Genomic DNA, 23,784 nt, shown 5'->3' with positions numbered 1-23,784 from the left:
TTAACTGAAAATACACTCAAAGATGATGTAATAAGAGAAAGAGAAAAGTGTTTCTCTCTTTAATTAACAACTTTAATTGCATCTTTAATTTCCTGCCATTGAATAGAAAGCTGTTGGTTGGAAAAATGTTTTCACTAATTTTATGGGAAATGTGTTATGTGTTCCATCCCAAATCAAGACAATTTTCAAATATAGAAAAATCTACCAACTAGACAATGAAAATCATTTATATAATAATAAGAAACTCTTGAAAATAATGACCTTTTTGCATAAAGCATAGTATGTTAAATTATTTGTACTTGTCAAAGGAGGTTTTTGTAGGTGGAAAAAGATGCGATTCATTCTTTGTAAGGTAGTAGAGTCAAGTAACCAAATTATAGTCAGGCATTTAATACAAGAATCAGATATGGCTTGATGATAATTTTCTTTTCCTTGAGACTTGACGTTGGAATTTCATAGAGGATGTAAAATCCTTGGACTGAAAAAAACCTCGAAATGAAAATTTGCTTTCAAACACCTACATTGCATTCAAAATTCACTGAAGTACAAAATATCCTTTAGGGCAAAATAAAGGCAAAACATGAGGGCACTACATGACATGCAGTTCAAAGTTGTTACATATTATAAGAATTTACTAGAAGTTTTGTGTCAAGTAAAGTGGTGAGTGCGTCTTTGTCTGAAAAAAATTTGAAATATGACTTCTTATAGCATTATTTATTTGGTATGAAAAAAAGTTATGTCAACTCAGAAAGTACTTGCTGACTAAAAAGTGAGACAACATTTCAAGAGCCATCCTGGTAATAAAGCAATTGTTCTGTGAGTCGTCTGAAATTAGTTGCTACAATTTTAGTTCTATGATAAATGTGTATATGAATGAGTGAGCCATAGTTATCTGATTAAATCTTTTCAAAAATTATCAAAGTGGGAATATACATGAACTATAAAAATTATACCTTGATAATATGTCTACCTCCATACACAATACAATACATTTATTTGACAGCTCCAACAATGGTGTCTATCTTTCTTATTTTTAAAATAAATTTACTACAGTATTTTCATAAATGTCAAGTACATATTATATAAAGCATTTTATAATAATGATATGAAAACCAAGTTATAGATAATGTAGAGCTGCTGAACACACGAGACCCCTGAGATGCTCTCCTCATTTGTTTTCTGTGAACTTTTAGCAGAATTTCAATGCGTGCATTACTTTATTTTTGGAGTAAAATATTCCATGATCTTGCAAAATACAGCAACAAAAGACATATGCTATTACACTTTTGCAAGCCTGTGGCTAGAGTCTTGCCTTTGGGTTTTGGGAACTATGTAATGGAATTTATGTCACTATAAGGGTTCCATTATGTAATTTGTAACCAGTCTTGTAAATGCAGTATGCTAAATGTTAAAACAAAGAGAAATATCAAAATTAACTTACAAAGGAACACACTAACATATCCTTTCCTACTTTAGGTTCAGAGCCTTTAAGCAAAGCAATGTAGTAATTATTCTGCTCGTTTGTTTTAGATTTTTTTTGTGTGTTGCAGATTCTCAAAGAAAACTCTAGAAGTATGGAAAATACATTATGCAAGTCAAAGATACTTATATTTTTTATGATTTTAGTATCAATACATTTGAACAAGTAACTTTAACAAATCACTAATATTTACATAAACATTTAGAATGTCACAATTTAGAGCCACTCATTTCAATTAGGTTCATATTCATAATTTTTAAATATTTATCTCTTTTTAATCTAAATCTGATTTTGTTTTATAAATTGAATCCTAAAATTATCTGAAAAGTTTCATTAAATTTAAACAAGCTCCAGTTTCTGCTTCCAGAAATTCAGAACTTTAGAGAAGCTCGCTGAATAAAAAATATTACAATCTTTTCTAAATTTTAAGAGGATCATACTTCACACAATAAAATGTATAGAAGTCATAACAAGACCAATTAGGAGTACTTTTTTTTTCTTCTGCCATTTCTTTCCCTTCTCTAGGGGGTAAAACAACCCACTTTCTATGGCAAATGATTTTCTACTCCATATAGTTTATCTCAAGTGAAGGAGATTAAAATTCTATGTGTGTGTGAGCAATAAGAGACCATGATATCCTCAGATCTGCACTTGTTTTTCACCCAAGTAAGATAGAAAAAAAATTCTTTTTTCTGACTCTTCCCTTTATCATCTGCCTCAACATTTAAAGTCTAAAGATAGAATTAAAGTGTAGTAGGAATTAATATTCAAGGTTTAAATTTAACTACTGAGTTTTAGAACTGGTTTTCTTGTAGTTCCAATTCACTTGTAGAAAAATGGGGAAATTCTGTGATGAGAACTAAGTATATGTGCACATAAAAATCTAATAAATAATCTTAAATACAGATAAAGATATCCTGTTATCATTTTACTTTTTTGTAGTAAAATATATATAACTTAAAATTTACATTTTAACCTTTTTAATTGTATAGTTTGTGGCATTGTGTACATTCACGTTGCTGCACAACAACCACCACCATCCATTTCCAGAACGTTTTCATTTTTGCAAGTCGAAACTCTGTATCCATTGAACAACTCCTCTTTCCCTCTTGCCCCCACTTGTTGGTTCCCTCCATTCTACTTTCTGCCTCTGTAAATTTGACTATTTTATGTACCTCATATAAGTGGATTAATACAATATTTGTCCATTTGTGTATGGTTTATTTCATGTAGCATAAAATGTGTTCAAAGTTCATCTATACTGTAGCATGTGTCAGAATTCTTTTCTTTTAAAAGTCTGAATAATATTCCATTTTATGTATAAATCACATTTTAATCTATTTATTCTGTGATAGACTGTTGAATTGTTTCTACCTTTTGGCTTTTGTGAATAATGCTAGTAACTTTGGTTTAAAAATACATTTTCTAGTGTCTGCTTTCAGTTCTTTTGTGTATATACCCAAAGTGAAATTTTGGGATGAAATGGTGATTTTGTATTTAATTTTTTGAGGTATCCTTGTCAAGAATCTTTTGGTGATACATGTGAGGGTTTCTTTCACTTTATAGGTCTATGTGTCTATGACAATACAACACTGTTTGTGTGTGTGTGATTTGAAAACAACTGAAGAGGGAATTTGGGAGATGGGAAATAGATCAGAAGAAAATATCCAGAATGTATCAGGGATAAAGACAAGGCCATGGAAAGTGTGAAAAAGAGGCTGAGAGACTTGGAAGATAGAATGAGAAACTCTAATATATACATACATTTAATCAGGGTTCCTGAAAGAGAGAGTAGGAAACATGGAAGAGATAAGATAGTCAATTACTGAGAATTTTCTGGAATTAAATGACATGAATTCACAATTATAGTAAGCCCAAAGTATATTAAGTAAGTTAAGTAAAAACAAATTCACATCTCCATACATCATAGTGAAACTTTAAAAGAGCAAAGACAGAGAGATCTTAAAAGTATCATTCATTAAAATTCCATTAGGAAAAAAATAGTTAAGATACAGAGAAAAACAAATTCTTGATCCCAAATGAAATTGTCTGGCAAGGTTAGAACTCTATTCTACTACTACAGAAATAGGAAGGTAGAATCAGAATGACCCAAGCAAAGTCTGGTTGAAATGAAACCATGAAGAAATGATTTTGGACCAAGTAGTACACTAGTGCTAGATGTGATGTCTTACAGTCTTTAAACTGTTGTAAACATCTCATGAAGTTACCTTGAGGGGACAGCTTCACATCAAGATAAAATGTAAAAAAAAAATGTTTCTCATAATTCTCTGAGACACACAGGAAGAACATCGGTTCTGTAGCCACATATGTAGGCATAAATATATAGCTTTGCGTGCTATAAGCAACTTTACCCTGTGCTTACAACCATTATTTAGAAGTTTCTATGTCTTTCCCTTGTCTTCCATGAGTAATTAAACTTCTCTTCATTCTTTCTGGAAGGTAGTTTCATGTAAACACTAACTGAGTCTTCAAAAAGTCTCCCACATATCCCACACATTATTTAACTCTTCCTGTTTTTCTTCCTAGAGTACCCTTTTTTTCATCTCATCTCATCCTCCTGGATCTCTATTTCTCTTACCCCCTCCCAATCTAGGGGTTTCTTCTTTGGCTATGAAGTGGGGGTGGGGTGGAGCAGAAGAAGGATCATAGTTATTGGATGGAGCTGCCTGGTTAAAGAACAAAATGCCTAGACTTAGTAAACTTGCTGTTACATGATAGTTGCCTCATTCCTGCATAGGTTTTAAGGATGTAAACTGAACACATTTGTGATTAATTTTCCATTGCCATGCAACACATGTGTGTGCATGCACATATATGTGACTCAAAGATTCAAAGGCAAGATTATTTCCAATGATCAAACAGAATCAATGTAAAATAAAAAATAAAACTTTTTCTTAAACTTCAAAACGGTAGAACACCCACACATACACCCACACACACAACACACACACACACACACATACACACACAGTATCAGAAGTCATGACTTTGACTTTACTTATATAAAGCAACTTTTTTATCTGTAACTTATGCCTGGCTCAGAAATAGCAAGTATTTTTCAGATTTCTTAACACTTCATACCCAGGGCCATAGCCCCATCAACTCTATTATGATATTCTTTCCTGGTGAGAATTGGTATGGTTTCACATTTCTTCTCTGCACAGCATGCCAGGCAACCACAACCAGGTGATCAGAGTTGGCATGTAAGGTGAAGTATATTTACTATCTTCAATCTATCATCTTCAGCCAACCAGTTTGGAGTGCAGATATTTTGGCTCAGATTATTCCTAGTTTCCACTTCAGTCACTGGAGTCACTGTGGTGCAGATTGCTTGCAGGTGTTTGCTTTTTAGGCACCATCTGTTTAGGTGTCATAGAATACTAATTTGTGCTTTTGGTGTGTTTCGTTATATTATTAGCAAATCACATGTATAAATAATTTGACTCCCCTATTAACTGAAACAATGAAATGATTTAAGAATTAAGAAAAGATAGGTAAAGTAAATGACAGAAAAATATATTACTTTTACAAGGCAGACTTAGAGATAAAGTTGAATCACAAATCTGGACTCCTGTGTGTTGGGGAGGATAAAGCTGAAATGTACTTAAAGAAAGATGAGGTTAAATCAACAGATATAAATCCTAGTTTGTTTATTTTTTTTTCTGTGCTCTTTACAAGTTTATTGCAGAAAAATGTAAAGCTAAATAATCCTATATACAGGATGAAAGATTAAGGAGCAACACTGATAACACATAGAGAGTCTTTCTTCAGTTATTCCAAGATAAATATGTTAATAAAGGTAACTCCCAATTTTTTCCAGAACATCTTAGCTAATCCTTATATTTTAAAGCTATGATTACAACACAAAATAGACATGAACATCCAAAGACTACAAAATAAATTTCTCTTGGCCAAAGAATCTCCTTAATAATTGAGAACAATGTCTTCCCTCCTCATTGAACCTACTAAAGTCATCTTCCCATGGGAATAACTTATTACTTATTTCCTGACTTGTGTAGATTTGTCATCGGCCTTAAATATTCAAGAAAATATTTCAAGGACTAACGTTAACACATGTAATGGATCTGGACAGAAAGTCACTCTTATTCAGTTAACATGTTCAAGATCACTGGGGTAATGGCTTAGTCTGCTGATATTCTCATGGAGATGAGTCTATGGCTTCAAAATACTTTGGATGAAAGGCACTTATATTGGTTTTATTTGAGTAAGAAATGAGAAGCAGAAGTAAATATACATCATCAATGACAATGAGAGAGGGAATTTTCAGAGGTAACTGCAGGATGATAAACATACTATGACCTCAATTGTGAGAAAAATGAAAAAATTCTTTATTAAAAGGTATAAAATAGTTTCATCAATTTTAATGAGATTTAAGTAGGAAGGAGAGATCAGAGTTTCATTTACTCTCTTATCCATTGACTAAGATTATCGTTTAAGTATTATCCAACATGTAACCCACACTACAATTTAAGTCAATGATGTTTTCAGCAAAAGAGTTTAATTCTTAAAATGAAAAATAAATGTATATATACAGAAATATCTTTTGAAATGAAGTGAATGCTATTATCAATAGAATTTTGCATAATAGCTGTAAAGGAAACTTCAGATCATATTTATTTTACAAATAAGCATGCTTATTTAAAATACATACCATATTATGGAAATTTGTGTTTTTATGGGGGGAGAGAGAGTGAGAAAACTATAGTAAAAGAAAGAGAACTTCATTCTTATGTAGGCATATTTAATTTTTTCCTTTCACTACTAATTATGAAACAGTAAAGAATGTTTGAAGAACCCATGGAAGTGAGAAACAGCTTGCTTCAGACTAACAAATATACAGACATGAAAGGAAATATAAATATACCTATGAGTAGAAATATCTGGGGAAATCGGACAAAAGTATATTTCTATTCACTTAGTTTTCTCTCCTTTAGTATATCAACAGACAGACCCTTAATTTATTTCTTCTTAGAACTTAGCAAAGAAGTAAATAGACTATCCATTAGCTTTGATATTATATTTCATCAATTCCATGGGACATCTAAGACCTTATCACCACAATATTGGTTAAAGTATGGCAGCAGTAAATGTCATGTCTGTCATCCTGAGCTGTACTGAGCCAATCCATGTTAGATTTACTCTGAGTAAATGTCAGTGCCATTGCTGAGTGCTTAGAAAATGTATTTTTTTTTCTACTGACAAGTGCTTGACAATAAATTGTCTGGCTAGTACAATAGCAGGAAGCTAATGACTAAGTCTTGCTTCTTGTAAAGATATGAAGACTATCACGTAGTTCATTTGATTTGTCAGGAAGGATTACAGTACTGCTTTTATATGCATATCTTATGTAGAAGAATTGGGATGGCACTTCAGTTTAAGAATTTCATGAAAAAATCCTTTTTCAGTCTGGTGCCCTTGTCTGTGATTTGATAAATAATATCACCTAATGTCAGCTCTTTCCCTGCTTTTGTAATAAAAGGACAGGCTGCCCTTTACATTCTTGATAGCCTTTCATACACAGAGGATAAGAAATCATTCTCACCTACAATGACTATTGCTGTCCTTAAGTATTGCTTTCATTCTTTGAAACAATCTCTACAGGCTACTCTAAGTATCACTTCTGTCAGGTAGAAGACGAGACTAGGTGAGGTGTTCTATAACAAGAGGATAAATGGAACTGAAGGAAGGCCTCTCTTCTTCTTATTAGGAAACCACATAGCTAGTATAATTTGACTTAGAAAGAGAAAAGAAAGTTTATTGCATATAAAATATTAAATAGAATAATGAAATTTTCCACTTTCTCTGCCTCCAAAAAATATTAATAATTTTACACATCTCCTGACATCTACACTATGGTAAATAACAGTGTGGGCTTTGGAGGCAGTCACTTTCTAGCCATGCAACTTTGAGTATACTATTTAATCTCTTTGAGTCTCAAGTTTCTGATATGTGAAACAAGGAAAATTATAGTTTACCTAAGAACTATATTTTTGGAGTATAAATGAGAGAATTTCTATAAACCACTGAGCATAATGAGTGAAACATAGTAACTACCCAATTAATGATAGCTTTATAGAGGTATTAACAAGTATTTCCTCTATTTCCCACCAAATTTCAATACCATTTGAAAGATACAGGAGTCAGACAGAGATTAAAATCTTAACATTATTAATGAGTAAATAAGACAATATGGTTTTGGATGTACAGTCAAATTAGTTTTCTAATATTCTCCTCTCTACCCCTCACCCTAGTAGAATCAGGAACAGGAAATGCTGAACTTTAGGACAAAGTTTACCCTACTGAGTTTCCCACATAGTAAAGATTGCACCTTATCTGCAATCAGGCACATAAGAAAGAGAAAGGGATCGAGCTCAGTTCCTTTGTCCAAACTAAATAATCAGGTAAATCATTCCTTTGTCCCTGTCCTCTTTCTAAGTGACTGATGCATGGGGATAGAGGCCAATAGGATTATTCCAACCAAAAAGCCTCTACATGGAAATATGAGGCCAAGGGAGAGGAGGTTCCTGACCACCAAGCATCACTGTAATGTTAATAAACATGTGTTCTCTACTTTGGTGATCTGAAAATCCCCAAGAACCCAAATATGGGAAAGATAACCTATGTATTCACGTACTTTCTTAGAGAAATGTCTAGAACTCAGCATGTTCTAGCCATGATCAGATTTTATTTCTCTCCTTGTCTCTTATTTGTGTGATTTATTACAAAGTTCCAAAGATTAATTTATGGTATCTGTTTCTCTTGTCTTTATTCACTTGCATTTATATTTATATATGTACAAGGTCTTGGATTTTCGTTTCCCTACATGTGGCTGTTTTGTCATAGGAAACAGAGGTGTTTGCTCAGATAGATTTTCACCATAGCTGCTTGGAAGTAAAGAGTGAACTTTTTTTAAAAATCACTTATTCTTGTTGAGTTTAATGGATGCCTTTAATCTCACAGTAAGAAACTAGTCTTAAAAGCAAAGAACATAAAAGTAGAATGTTCTGTGATGGACATAGCAGAACAAAAGGTGAATGGTTCCTTGTAGCAATCAACTTTCATAGTGTTAACATAGGTTTCAATTTGTTGTCACCTTCTTTGAGTAAATGACCATGAAATTAAGAGCAACTTTTTCCAAAATTAGAAAACAAACTACAATCCTGGAGCAGATTCTGGGAAATCACATTCTGGAATGCTAGACGTAACTTTTATTTTCAAGAATGAGTACTTTGGACACTGCCATCTATTAAAATATATTATTTTTCATTGCCACTTAAAATACACACACCTTTGTTGCCAAAGCAGTTCAAGAAAATAATGTCAAAATTTTCGTAAAAACCTGGCTCTCAAAAAACAGTTTTAATATATCCAAAATCAATTTCAAATGCTCCACGGGTGCTTCAAGTTCTATTAATATTCGATATTTTATTTAAATTAAAATTGAGAATAATGACCAAAAATAAAATGAATGCTTGAATAAACTGTAAGTAGGTATCATGATCATATTTTTAAAAGTTTCAATTCATAGGATAAAGAAATCTTTTAAATGGCACATTCATATTTATTTTGAATAATCTTAAATATTAATTAGTATTATAAAACATTTATTTAGAATACCTACTTATCTTTAAATAGCATATATGCATTAGTTAATTATAACGTGATTCAAGTGGTATACACTAAACTAGAGTCCCTTTGGCCTGGTGGAATATTGATTGAAATGGTACTTATACTGACATTATATATTTTTCATAATAAAAATTACTGAAGTGATATTTTCTAACTATTAAACATCAACAGAAAAGTAGCAGAGTCCATGAAGGTTTGTTTTGAGGGAGTCAGATGACACAAACAAAATAAACATAAACTAATACTAGAAATCTATATCAGAATTGAGCTTAGAAATACAATTGAGGATTCACCAAAATATGATGAAAGAGCTTAAACAAGAGAATATCTATTAAGGTGATCTTTTTATAAAGTCAAGTAGATTAAAGTTTAAGTGCTAGTCAGGTCAAAATTAAAGAATATCGAGGAAGGAGAGAATGGAGTTCAAATATCCAATGCCTTCGATGACAGATTGGTCATAGCTCTTGAGTGTAATTGCTCTGTAATTCCCATTTTGTGGCTTTGATATGTTTTGAGGCAGTAGTCCTATTTGAAATCAAGTGCTCTGTGTAGCCGGATGCTATAAATTCTGATGTTTAAGGGCCTAACTCCAGAACAGTGCATAAAAAGAATTTAGCAGTAAGAGTTTTTTTTTTTTAATTGAGGTATAACTGATTTATAATATTGTATTACTTTCAAGTGTACAGCATAGTGGTTCAGTATTTTTACAGATTAAACACCTTTAAAGGTTATTACAGTATAAAGGGCTATAATTCCCTGTCCTGTACAGTATATGCTTGATACTTATCTATTTTATACATAGTAGTTTGTATGTCTAATCCCATAGCCCAAACTTGCCCGTCCCTCTTTCCTTCTCCCCATTGGTAACCACTAGTTTGTTTCAATATCTGTGATTCTGTTCCTGTTTTGCTATATACATTAGTTGGTATTATTTTTTAGATTCCACATATAAGTGATATCATACAGTATTTGTCTTTCTCTGTTTGACATTTCCCTAAGCATTATATTCTCTAGGTACATCCATGTTGCTGCAAATGGCAGAATTTCATTCTTTTTATGGCTGAATAATATTCCACTATATATATAAGTATGTGTAGAACGTCTTCTTTATCCATTTCTCTGTTGATGGACACTTGGGTTGCTTCCATAGCTTGGCTATTGTAAATAGTGCTGCTATGAGCATCGAAGTGCATGTATCTTTTCAAAGTAGTGTTTTCAGTTTTTCTGGATGAATATGCTGGAGTGGAATTGCTGGATCATATGGTAGTCCTATTTTTAGTTTTTTGAGAAACCACCATACTGTTCACCATAAGGCTGCAACAATTTACATTCCCACCAACAATGTACAAGGATTCCCTTTTTTCCACAACCTTGCCAACATTTGTTATTTGTAGACTTTTTTTTTTTTTTTGGGTACACGGGCCTCTCACCGTTGTGGCCTCTCCCATTGCGTAGCACAGGCTCCGGACACGCAAGCTCAGTGGCCATGGCTCACGGACCTAGCCGCTCCACGGCATGTGGGATCTTCCCATACCGGGGCACAAACCCGTGTCCCCTGCATCGGCAGGCAGACTCTCAACCACTGCGCCACCAGGGAAGCCCATGTAGACTTTTTGATGATAGCCATTCTGATAGGTGTGAAGTGATATCTCATTGTCACGTTGATTTGCATTTTTCAAATAGTGATGTTAAGTATCTTTTCATGTGCCTGTTAACCATCTGTTTGTCTCCTTTGGATAAATGTCTATCTAGGACTTCTGCCCATTTTTTGATTGGGTTGTTTGTTTTTTTGATATTGAGTTTTATGAACGGTTTATATATTTTTTATATTAACCCATTGTTGGCAATATCATGTGCAAATATTTTCTTCCATTTGGTAAGTTGTATTTTTGCCTTGAAGATGGCTTCCTTTGCTGAGAAAAAGTATTAAAATTTAATTAGGCCTATTTGTTTATTTTTGCTTTTATTCATTTTGCTTTAGGAGAGAGATCCAAGAAAATATTGTTATAATTTATGTTAAAGATTGTTTCTCTTATGTGGAGGCAAAAATTCCCTTTATCTAATTTTCAGAATGATTAAAATGTTTTTTACATAGTCAGAATTTCCCAGTATAAAAATGTCAATACATCTTGATTTCAATATAAAAGTCATTATTTGTTTGAAAGAAAATAGTATTATGTTATATTACATTACATTATACTATATCATATTGTATCATATATCATATCATATTATATATATTGATGCTCTTTGTTTTTTTTTGCATGTGCTGCTAAAATAGAAACAAGTAGTAATGCCATTTTAACATATTTTATGCCAAAAATTATAAAGAATATAGATAAAGTAGTAGTTAATTAGCTACCTGATACAGGTTTAAGTAAATACAAATTATAAAGGTGAAGGGACAAATGAAGCAGATGACACTATTGGCTCTTTACAAGTCCTGTTAAACTTTGTAGCACAATTAACTGCTGATCTTACATATTGATTCTAGGAGCCAGAATTTCTTATTGGTATGCCATTAAGAGGGTTATTAGCAAAAGAGTGAGACTTGTTTCTAATTGTGTCTCTCTATGCAGGCCTGACCACATATTAAACTTGGTTTAGCATGAAATATAAACCAAATGAAAGCAAAGTTGTGGGAATTAAGGTCCATTTGGGGACATATATTACATGAATATTGTACTATATCTTTATAAGATATAAAGAGCCTCTTTCAAACCCATCTTCTTTCTGATATCCTTACCACTATTCAATACACATGAACATGATAGCCTTTTTTATTATCAAATGAGTGAGTTAAAGGAACAAAATTTTCAACATTAGTCTAGAAAAAACTGCATCAAGCAAATAAAATGATGCCAGCATACAGTATGACAGACTCCTTCCCCTTCCCCATGAAAACTTTTTGTATATGGATGGATTTGCTGCCTCATTTGATACAATACGGCATTTGTTCATTTTTAAGTACCTGAAATTTTCCTACTCAATTAAAAATGTCCCATAGAATCATATAAATCTATAAGCTAAAAAGAAAGCCTAACCTCTTTATTTCCATTTGGCTAAATGTGTTAAGTACTTTTCTACTCACATTTTGAGTAAATGTGTACCAAATCATGTTAGTGGATTAAAAGTTACTGAACGTGTAAAATTTTTACATATTCAATGGAAATGCATTGTTATTCTTCATATACTTTACATTAAATGTTATCATAGAATTGATCTAATTGACTGAGATGAAAAGATTATTCCCCATTATTAATGTCCTATTAGAATTTCTTTTTATTTTATATTTTAAAGTTATCACAATTACTTTAACATTCTTTAAAAGTTTAAAAGTTATAAGGCACCAGAATTCAAGACTTGAGCTGGTTAAAACAGATGGTGGTCAGATGCACATTCTAAAACTCTTGACTTTTTTTTTTTCATCTATATTCATTATATTTTTAACTAGGTAGTGGTATTCTAGTATGCCACTTGGATCGTGTGGTCAGGATCATTAGAAGAACAGTAGAGAAAGTGATTGCTTCCCAAAGTTAAGTTACCTTAACTCACTTCAAAAGTTGATGTAATTGAACCATTTTTCTATAAAACAACTTTAAGATAAAAGAATATTTAAGTGGAATCATTTTTCTAATGATTTTTCTAATTTCTAATAAGTAACACTACTGAACTAAGGGCATAGATGATGTTTTCATAAGAATAAATTCTATCCTCTCAGTCAAAATACTTCAAAGATATACATTACACAAACTGAAGAACTAGGGTCAAGGTGATGATATGAGCATCAAAAGTATTTCTCTCTGTAACCAATCTTAGCAAAAGCATATTTGAATTCCTGATTTTTGTTTTCTTTTTATTTGAACTTATTTATATAAGAGGTTTAGTAAGACACATCACTTTTTCAGGCATCACAGGGGCTGAAAATGTAATGATAAGCAAAACAGACAAAACATTTCCACTCTCACGGAGCTTATATGCTAGAAGGGAAAGATACAATAAACACATTAGCAAAATTATTCCTGGTTTTAACATGTTATAAAGAACCTAATAAATGGAGTGATGTTATAAAGAGTAATGGATGGGGAAGGACAAGGTTACTTTGGAAAAAAAATTAAAAAAGGACCCTCTGAAGAGGTGACATTTGAGGTAAAACATGAAAGATTTGAACTGGAAACCACCTGAAGAAGGAGAAGACTTGTGAATAAGAAAGCCAGACTTATTTCATGTCTTCATGGAGCTTAGAACTAAGAAGATGAATTTTCAGGACAGGATCCAGCTGAAATCTGAATCTTAGGGAGATCTTGGAATGTATAAGATGTGAGATGATGTTTTCTCCTCTTCCCAAACTTTGTTTTTGCCTTTTATAACCTCTACACTGCCCTTCTCCCTTTAATACTAACATTTTTCAGTTGCAGTCAGTTTCTGCTGTAATATGGGGGAAAAACTATATTTCTATTAATGAATGCACTTAAAGGTGATTTCTCAATGATGACAACTTTCCTACAGAAAGTTAATTTCAGATACTCCCTGTCTCTTCTTTTTTCATGAACACAATTACTTTCATGCTGGAGGAGAAAAAAGTGTCAGACGCTGTAAACATTGCTTAAACCATAACATGATTGGCAAAGCTAACTATATTATCCCAAACGTATTTTTCTGAAACTCATCTGCATAAATTTTTAATGCACAAATGATGGTTGAGCTTACTATGTACCTGTGGATACAAAAGTCTCCAGCACATGTCTGATTCATATTAAGCACTCAATAAATGAATGATGACATGTATAAGCAAATGAATAGATGCAAGATCAATTGAGTCAAAATATGTTTTTCTCCAACACTTCTGTGTGCTTAGCATAGTAATTGACTCTCAGATTCTAAGATAGTCATCCTCAAACTGGGAAAAACATATCACCCTTCAAGAAGACACATAAGAATATCAAGGTTGTGCATGGAAGCAGTCATAATTTCAGAAATAATTATTTTATTTTGATATTTAATTAATTTGAAATTTTAAATAATATTAAAAGTGGATTGAAATTAGGTATATGCCCAAGAGGAATGAAAATGTAAGTCCACATGAAAACTTACATACAAATGTTTTAGCAGAATTATTAATAATGCCAAAGAAGTAGAAACAATAGAAATGTCTATCAACTGAGGAATGGATAAATAGTTATGGTATATACATAAAATGGAATATTACTCAACCATTAAAAGAAATGAAGCACTAATACAAGCTTCAAAAATGGATAAACTTTGAAAACTTAGTGAAAGAAGCTAGTCACAAAAAAACACGTATTGTATTATTCCTTTTGTATGAAATTTCAATAATAGGAAAATCCTTAGAGACAGAAAGTAGATTAGTGGTTGCCTAGGGATGGAGCAGGAGTGAATAGGTTGTGAGTGCTAATGGGGTGATGAAAATATTCTAATGTTAGGTCTTAGTGATGGTTTCACAGTTCTGTATATATTAAAACCATCAAATTATACATTTTAAATGGATATATTGTATGGTATGTGAATTATATATCAGTAAAGTTGAAAATGAAAAAGTAAATGCAAGATTTCTATGTTTATTGGAAGATGACTTTTAAAAAATTGTTTGGGAAACTATATACTATATCAAAAACAAAGAACATAAGCTGACACTTCAGAGGATTGCATTCAAAATGATACATACTTGACTAAATGTTTTAATACGTTCTCTTATTTTCAAGATTTTTCCCATTCCATAGTGAACTCAGAAGGAATAGAAAAAAACTTACACTGAATAATTCAGGCTTTTTGAAATACTTTTTATTTTTATTTTATTTATTGAGTTACTTTGCTTCTGGAACACTTAATTTCCTGATCTTAACTGATATTCATACTTCTTTAAAACTAAACAATAAAAAATTCGAAAAAACATCTTTGCAGTATAATACAACAGGAATTATAGGGGCATATATTGCTTTGTCCGCCAGTAACAGAATACTGCCAAATGAGCTGATAAAATTTCAACTGAAATACAAATTAAACTTTTAAAGAACATGCCAAAGATATATCCAAATGAGCAGAATAATATCTATATATAGGAACAGAGCTAAAGTCTACCTCTGAGAATGAATCTGACAGCAGTAGTTCAGAATCTAATTCAAAAAAAAAATTATTGAGAAAATATTTATTGAGTACTCACTGGGAGGCACACATTGATGTCAGTCAGTAATGAGTAGAATGATGAAGACACAATCCCTTTCTTATAGATATAACTGTGAAATAGCTTAAAATGTGTTATTTATGAAGATTTGTAAATTGCTTAACTCCAATCAGATGATCAAAGATTATTATTAGGACTGAGACTAAGCTAGTAAACAAATGAATAAAATTACAATATAATCAAACATATCATCATCTCTCTGAAAAATGTTTGGCAAGAGAAGTGTCTTGAAGTTTAGACAGAGAAAATGGAAAAAATAATAAGTTATAAGCTTTTAATCATTATTCTTTAATGAAGTGACACTCTATCTTTACAACTCCAGGTTTAGGACCCACTCTATGTGGTTTAGGACCCACTCTATGTGGCTCAGCACTCTATGTGGCTTATAAGCAAGTTAACCAGAATGTGAATAAATTGCTTCTCAAGGGTAATATCCTTTGCTCTGATTAATTATCATTAATCTCTCTTCTTATTACTAACTCTGTTGTCTAGTTAACCTTGATACAGGGATCTTTGTACCCTGTCCATGGTATTCTGATTACTGCAAATGTATTTCCCAAATGTAAATGAATCAATTAGCATGCTGATAAACACATTGATCTCTTATAAACTCAGTCAGTGTGAAGTATTACTTTCACTTCCCTTCTCCCGGACACGAACAAATGAAAGACTCTTAATAGACTGACTCAAGTTTCTAGCTCTACAAAACACTAATCCAGGTGATTGGAATGCTAACAAAAGACTGTTACATGAGGAATCGCTGTCTGAGCACTCAGTTTCCTTCACAGGTATCTATCACTGTTTAAAAATTAAATTACTTTGGAAAGGTCTATACAACACAAACATAACTGGTTCAAATTTGAGCATTCAATTAAATCACATATATGAAGAACAAGGTCTGTAGTCAAAGTCAAGTACATTTTAATTTGCAGGGGTAAGACAAATGATTTCTGCACAAATATATTTTGATGGAGGAAAAGGAGTCAATATGTGGCTACAAAGATTTTCAACATCTGTATGCCCCATTTCTGAGTGGGACATTTAAGCTAATAATTACAGAGTTAACAATTTCAATGGGAATGTTTTGCTGATTCACTGTAAAGGATACCATAAAGATTACGTGACCTATGTATATATGTATGGATGATGTATGCAAGTATGCATGTACATATGTATTCTGTTTATATTGGTTTTGTTTCTCTGGACAGCCCTGACTAACTGGACTGTCCAGAGAAACAATTTATGAACATTTATTATGCTCAATAAATGTTGAGTAAATTGGCACATACAGACACCTACATATTGAATAAATGACAGCGAGGGTCATAAGAGAAATCATCCCAGTATAATTTTATTTTTCTACATTATTTCCTGATATTTTGTGTAGCTTGTGATATGTAAAATAGAATATAAAATTTTGAAACCTTCAACTTCCTTTTATTAAAATTCTTAATGTTGATAAAAAAGAGAATTGTTTCATGACCAAACAAATTATCTATCCTGGAGAATGTTCCATGTGCACTTGCGAAAAATGAACATTCTGTTCCTGTTGTTCTGTATATGTCTGTTCAGTTCATTTGTTTTGTAATGTTGTTCAAGTTCTTTATTTCCTCATTGATCATCTGTCTAGTTGTTCTATATGCATTTCATTTTGAGAGGGTAAAAATGACTTTTAAAAATATGTTAAATCCATTCATTTTGCACTTAATTGCTTTTCAAGTTCTATTATACAATATTCATCAAAACTCAGCATATTATATTTCACGCAGGTTCTATGACTACTTGTTTCTTTTCACTTACTCATGCAATGAAGATGGATAGGAGTATGGGAACAATTCATTCCACATTTACAACCTGAAATAATATTTTTGACAGTTATTATTGATATCTTAATATTGCTAGATGGGTTATCTTGCACACTATATGATTGTAAACAATATATTTTATTTTACCTAAATAACAGTGATAATGACAATGCTGATAATTACATTTGATGAATTATGCACTTTGTATCACACAGTAGTCAAAGATCCTTTAACCCTAAGAATACGTTGCTTATTATTCTAATGGACTTGCCTAAATATCTTTGTGCACAAAGATTAACCCAACTTGTCACCATCATCATAATTGCTTTATAATAAAGATAGAAAATTATGATTTTCCAAAACTGTAAGTTCAGAGTATACTCAATAAGAATGATATGACACCATATTTTTTTTCTGGTCACCAGTTCATTGATTTTTATATTACTCTCATCTTGATTATCCAATTTTTCCAACAACTAAGGCATTTTTCTTATGAAGTCCCATATTAAAATGCTTAGTTTCTGGCTTCCTCTCTTATAATTTACTGATTCTAATGAACATTTTCCCTGAAACTATAGGAAAACAAGAGTTGAATGCAATAGAGAGTGAAGAGATTCAGAAATAAAGGGACTATCACAAATAATTAGAAAACAAGAAGAATTAGAAATTAGGAAAAATGGTTAAAGAACTCTCAGACTCTGTTCAGATGGGAACAGACAGACAGATTCCCATAGCACCTCTTACATGGAAATTTCACACACCAACCTGAATGATAAAAGCAAGTCTTTCTGCCTATTACATAATTTATGCTTTTACCAAGCTTGATCCATCTCTTTTTTAAAAAAAACTTTTTATTTAATGTTGGAGTATAGTTGATTAACAATGTTGCAATAGTTTCAGGTGTACAGCAAAGTGATTCAGTTATCCATATACATGTATCTATTCTTTTTCACATTTTTTTTCCCATTTAGGTTGTTACATAATATTGAGCAGAGTTCCCTGTGTTATATAGTAGGTCCTTGTTGGTTATCCATTTTAAATATAGCAGTGTCTACATGTCAATCCCAAAGATCCATCTCTTTTTTATACACAGGATTATATAAATGCAGTAATGCAATTGTACTCACAATAATATACTATAACAAAGGGGAAAAGTGAACTAGAAGTAGCACATTTTATCACAAAAACAAAGCTGATAGAAAGGAGAAAGAAAACAACATCTTTTGGTATATTGAATATTTGTTATTACATATTTTCATACTTTATACCAAGCAAAGTGAGAACCACTGAATCATGGAAATTATTCAGAATAATTTCTGTTCCATGTAGTCCATGTAGCCAGCAGGAACATGAAATACCTTCACTGTTCATCATCCAAATTAGATGTATGGCTACTAGATATGCTAGATATAGAAATTCTGGTCAAAGGTGATGTATATGACCAATGTCCTGACAAGTTAAGATTTTAGGATTCTAATAGCAACCATTTGGAGAGTGATAGGTAAAAAGGTAACTTACCTATTAAATTTATATGTAACTACAAGCCTGAATAAATTTAAATTTCTACTAATTTAGTAGTATTAAAGAAAAAGAATAAAAATAAAAAGCAGGTTTATAAAATCATTTGGGAATGTAAAATAAGGATCATTGCACTCAAAATACTTTTCAGGAAGAAAGTATAAGTAAAACTGATGTATGTTTGTTCAGTAAATTATAGAATTATGGACTCTATGACACAAGAGACAAAATATTAGGGGAAAAAGAATAATATGAAAAAGGAGCTAGCTTGTTGAAACCAATAAACACATATAAAAGGAATATGATGAACTCAGGCAAGAGGGTAAAAAAATCTAAACTTAAAAGCTCAAAATATGAACTGACATTAGAACTATACTTAGTGTAATCCATAATGGATAAAAAAATCCATCATCTGTTGACTAAGTAAATGAATTAATTAATGTAACCTATAGATAGTTGGATTTCTGAACAAGAGACCAGGACAAAATCAGCAGTACTAACAGTAAAATATATAGTATTAAAATAAACCTGCATAAACTAAATGAAGTCCTGTGCTTGTAGATCAAAAAAAGCTCAACGAATATCAGGCAAAGTAAATGAAAAAAAATACATTTACACATAATGGGGGTAAAACATTTAAATTTCAAAGCTGAAGAAAAAACTATACAACCATATATATTTACAAACGAAAAACAAAATAGGCTTTCATTCGGACTACCCTTCAGAACACTACCATCCAATTAATCATAGCACAAAATATCTCGACTTCTAAAGGAAAAAATAAAATTACAAAACAAGAATTTGATAATCAGCCAGACACTTGTTCTTTAGTTAAAGCAGTAAACCATATCTGTTATACAAAATTATTTAACATTTATTGAATAATAACTTTGAATAAAAACAACAAAAAGAAAATATTCTCTATTTAAGGAATTAATTTAAATCAAAATTTAAAGATTAAAAATAGAAGTACCATATGATCCAGCAATCCCACTTCTGGGTATATTTTTAAAGGAAGCGAAATCAGGATCTCAAAGAAATATCTGCACTTCCATGTTCATTGCACCATCATTCACAACAGCCAAGATATGGAAACAATCTAAGTGTGCATCTATGGATGAATGGATAAACAAGTATATATATATATATATATATAGCCAAAAATTGCCTTTTGTTTTCTTAAAGATTATTTAGAGAAAATAAGAAAAATCATGTTTGCCCTTCACATTCTTCCAGTGTTTTGAGATACTCATTTATACTTTATGTCAGTGTGCTTTTCTCTAATAATGGTTCTCAAGACACAGCAAATGAAATTAAACAACAAAAACAAAAACATTGAATGCTGACTAGAGATACCACCACTAATATATATAATTCAGCCATGAGAAAGAAGGAAATTCTAGCATTTGCAACAACATGGATGGAACTTAAGGGCATTATGATAAGTGAGATAAGTCAGGTAAAGACAAAATTGAATCATCTCACTTATATGTGCAATCTAAAAAAGTCAAACTATTAGAAACAGAGACTGGAATGGTGGTTGTCAGGAGTTGGAGGTGGGGGAAATGGGGAGATGAGTAATCAAAGGTACAAACTTCCAGTTATAAGGCGTATATATTCTGGGGATCTAATATACAGCATGGTGACTATAGTTAATAATGCTGTATTATATACTTGAAAGTAGATAAGAGAGTAAATCTTAAATGTTCTCATCACCCATATCCATGAAAAGGTAATTATATGAGATGATGTAGGTGTTAATTAACCTATTGTGATCATTATTTTGCAATATATATGGGTATCAAATCATCACATTGTACATCTTAAACTTACACAATGTTATATGTCTGTTATATCTCAATAAACCTGGAAAAAATAATCCTAAAAATAAAAATAAAACTTTCATTTAATTATATTGTACTTTAACTGAAAAATAATAAAAATAATAAAAATAATAAATTACTAAAAACAGACATATATGATAATCTTAAAAAATCCTAATACAAAATTAAGTGACATGAGGGTAATATGGTAAAACAGAAAAACCTGAAAAGACAGAAAATATTGTTATAAATAAGATCACAAAGCAGAAATAGAAAATGGATCAGAAAAATACCTGTAAAATTTTTCATTTGGGTTTAAAACACCAGATTAATTAAACAAATCAGAGAGGGAAGGAAGAGTTAGAGCAAGTTACCTTTCTCATAAAGTGGAGAATTATTTCATCTTTGACTTTTGATAATTATAGAAATATGAATTCAAGTATGTTTTTGAAATACGGAAACCATTGGTAGAATTTTAAAAATCCGGACATATAACTTTTGCAGTAGATAGTTTATTTACTACAAACATTCAATGGGCCTCTCTGGGCAAGGATTATATTACCCCCATTTTTTGTTTTGGCCACACCACGTGGCTTGTGGGATCTTAGTTCCCTGACCAGGGATAGAATTGTGCCCCCTGCAGTAGAAGCGTGGGGCCACTGGACTGCCAGGGAATTCCTTGCCTTACCTCCATTCTGGATATTAAGCTCAGACGTTTGATTTCCTGTGGTTGTAAAATGTGCTTTAAAAGCTTTAAGAATCAGTGCATGGTTCCCTATGTACTCAGTTTCTTTTGTCTCTAGACTGGTTGTACACTACTCTGATGGCCTTGGAATGAATAGGACATGGAGAAGTGATGCAGCCAACCAGCAACAGATTTGTATTTTGAACAAAAAATAAACCTTTGTTGCTAATGTCTCTGAAATTCTGTGGTTGTTTTTTGCATCAGTATAATCTAGCTTATCCTGACTGATATACCATCCAATCATTAAAAATTAAAGAAAGATAATAAAACAAAAAACTGAAGCTGTAAGAAAATATACACATGTAGAATGTCATTCATGTTGTAAACATAAAACCAAAGACATCAATTATGAAAATAAATGTAAATTATTTTAAAAGTCCAGTTAAAAGAAAACAGTCATTCTAGTATCAAAGGAAACAAATCAGTTACATGTTGTTTATGAGACCATATAGGACAAAATGCAGTTAAAAGTAAGACCTTGGACAGTACATACCAGATAAACACAAACTAAAAGAAAACAGGCTGTCAGTATCAGAAAGTAGAATTCAAGGCCAAAATATCACTAAAATAAAGAAATTGTGTTTTAATTCACAATGAAAAACAATGTAGGACACTCTTAAATCTCAAATTGTCCAAGAAAAGATGTAAAATTGCATTAGGTATGTTTAGGTAATATGAGCAACAGGAAACCCACACCTTAAACCCATCCTCTACTTAGTCATGTATCTAAACCTTGCTTGATTCTTGGGCCAAATCCCATTCTTGACACTCAGTGAAGGAGACAGTCATGTCTGAGGTGATCCTTAAGAAAGTGTGTTTGATACATTATTTTATAATATGAAAAGTTGAAAGGTAAATTGTTTGTTTATATGGACTGTGTCAAAATGTTCCTATGTCTAAAGGACCTTGGTAAAAAATTCTTGATGTCAAAAGGCAAAATCAAAACAGCTACTGCAAAATACCTGTGTCAAAACTGTTATATCAAAATGTCATATAACCATCATGAACTGTATAGGCAAAAATCTCTGTGAAATATAAGGGTAGTTGACAGAAAAACAATAGTAGAAAAAGACTTTTGATCAACATCCTAAATCTTTAAAACATGTGGTGAAATAAGTGACACTTTAGACTATTTGAATAATATGATAAAGTATATAAAATATTCTCTGTTGACTAAAAGATTATTTTTGTTAGCATTTATGAAAGATTTACAAACTGATTATATAATGACAGAAATATATCAGTACATTAAAAAATACAAGAATTATTCAGATCCTTATGGAAAAGAGATAAAATAAACAAAGTAAAATTAAATATTCAGTGATCTAAAAGTAAAGAAATAATTCTCATAAATAGTTCTTGGGATGAAAAAGAAATCAAAGACATAGTATTGTGTAAATAGTTTTTGCTGTGTAACAAACTACCTCAAAAATCAGCAATTTATAAAACAAATATTTAATAATGAATAAAGTTTGTATGATAGCAGCTGGTCCCAAGCTTCACATCAGGTTTGGGTTTTCTCCAAATGTCTTCATTATTCTGGGATAAGGGGTTAATTGTAATACACCTTTCTGATGGGATATCTGCAGTGCAAGATGGCCAAGCAAATCAGGTCAGTACATTTAAAGCCTCTGCTCATGTCATACGTACTATTATTCCATTGGTTATAGGAAGTCTTGTGACTGAGACAATATCAGTGGAATGGGGAAGCATGTGTTATTCACAGAGAAAGGCAAGAAAACATTTAATGGCAAAGAGTATGGATTTGTAATCCTATTATAGCAGAATGAAGAATTGGGAATATAAACCAATCCATGAAATATTATTTTAAATATATAGCAATAATATCAATATGTATCAAAATATTCCCTTACATTTTAGCTCATTGAATAACAGAAAATTAAATAAAAGAGAGGAAATTTCTACTTAGAAAATAAACCATAATATAAATTTAAGATAATTAAGATTAAGTAATCAATAAAGTAAAGGGAAATATATTCATAGTTTACGAATATAATTGTAAATAATATTCAGGAAGTGAATAATTTTAAAAGACTAGTATAATCAAGGTTAGGAAGATATATACATACTTTTATATATACATATATATATTGTGGTATACAGTTATATGATAACTTTTGAACATGTACATGAACTATATGATATTTTATGACTTTATAAATTACCAAGGCTCAAAAATTAAAAGTCCTGGGCTTCCCTCGTAGCACAGTTGTTGAGAGTCCACCTGCTGATGCAGGGGACACGGGTTCATGCCCTGGTCTGGGAGGATACCACATGCCGCAGAGCAGCTAGGCCCGTGAGCCATGGCTGCTGAGCCTGCGCATCCGGAACCTGTGCTCTGCAACGGGAGAGGCCACAAAAGTGAGAGACCTGCATACCACACACACACAAAAAAAGTCTTAATGAATTTACTTAAGGAAAAATAATTTTTATCTAATAACAATTTCCAATAAAGGCATTTGGCTAAGACAGTTTTACACCTAAGTTCTTTCAAATATTAAAGGAATAGATCAATCTTA

The sequence above is a fragment of the Mesoplodon bidens genome, assembly GCF_964165515.1.
Source record: "Mesoplodon bidens genome assembly, chromosome: X".
Taxonomy (NCBI): domain Eukaryota; kingdom Metazoa; phylum Chordata; class Mammalia; order Artiodactyla; family Ziphiidae; genus Mesoplodon; species Mesoplodon bidens.
The sequence above is the reverse complement of the archived record's forward strand: the minus strand, read 5'-3'. Positions refer to the sequence as shown.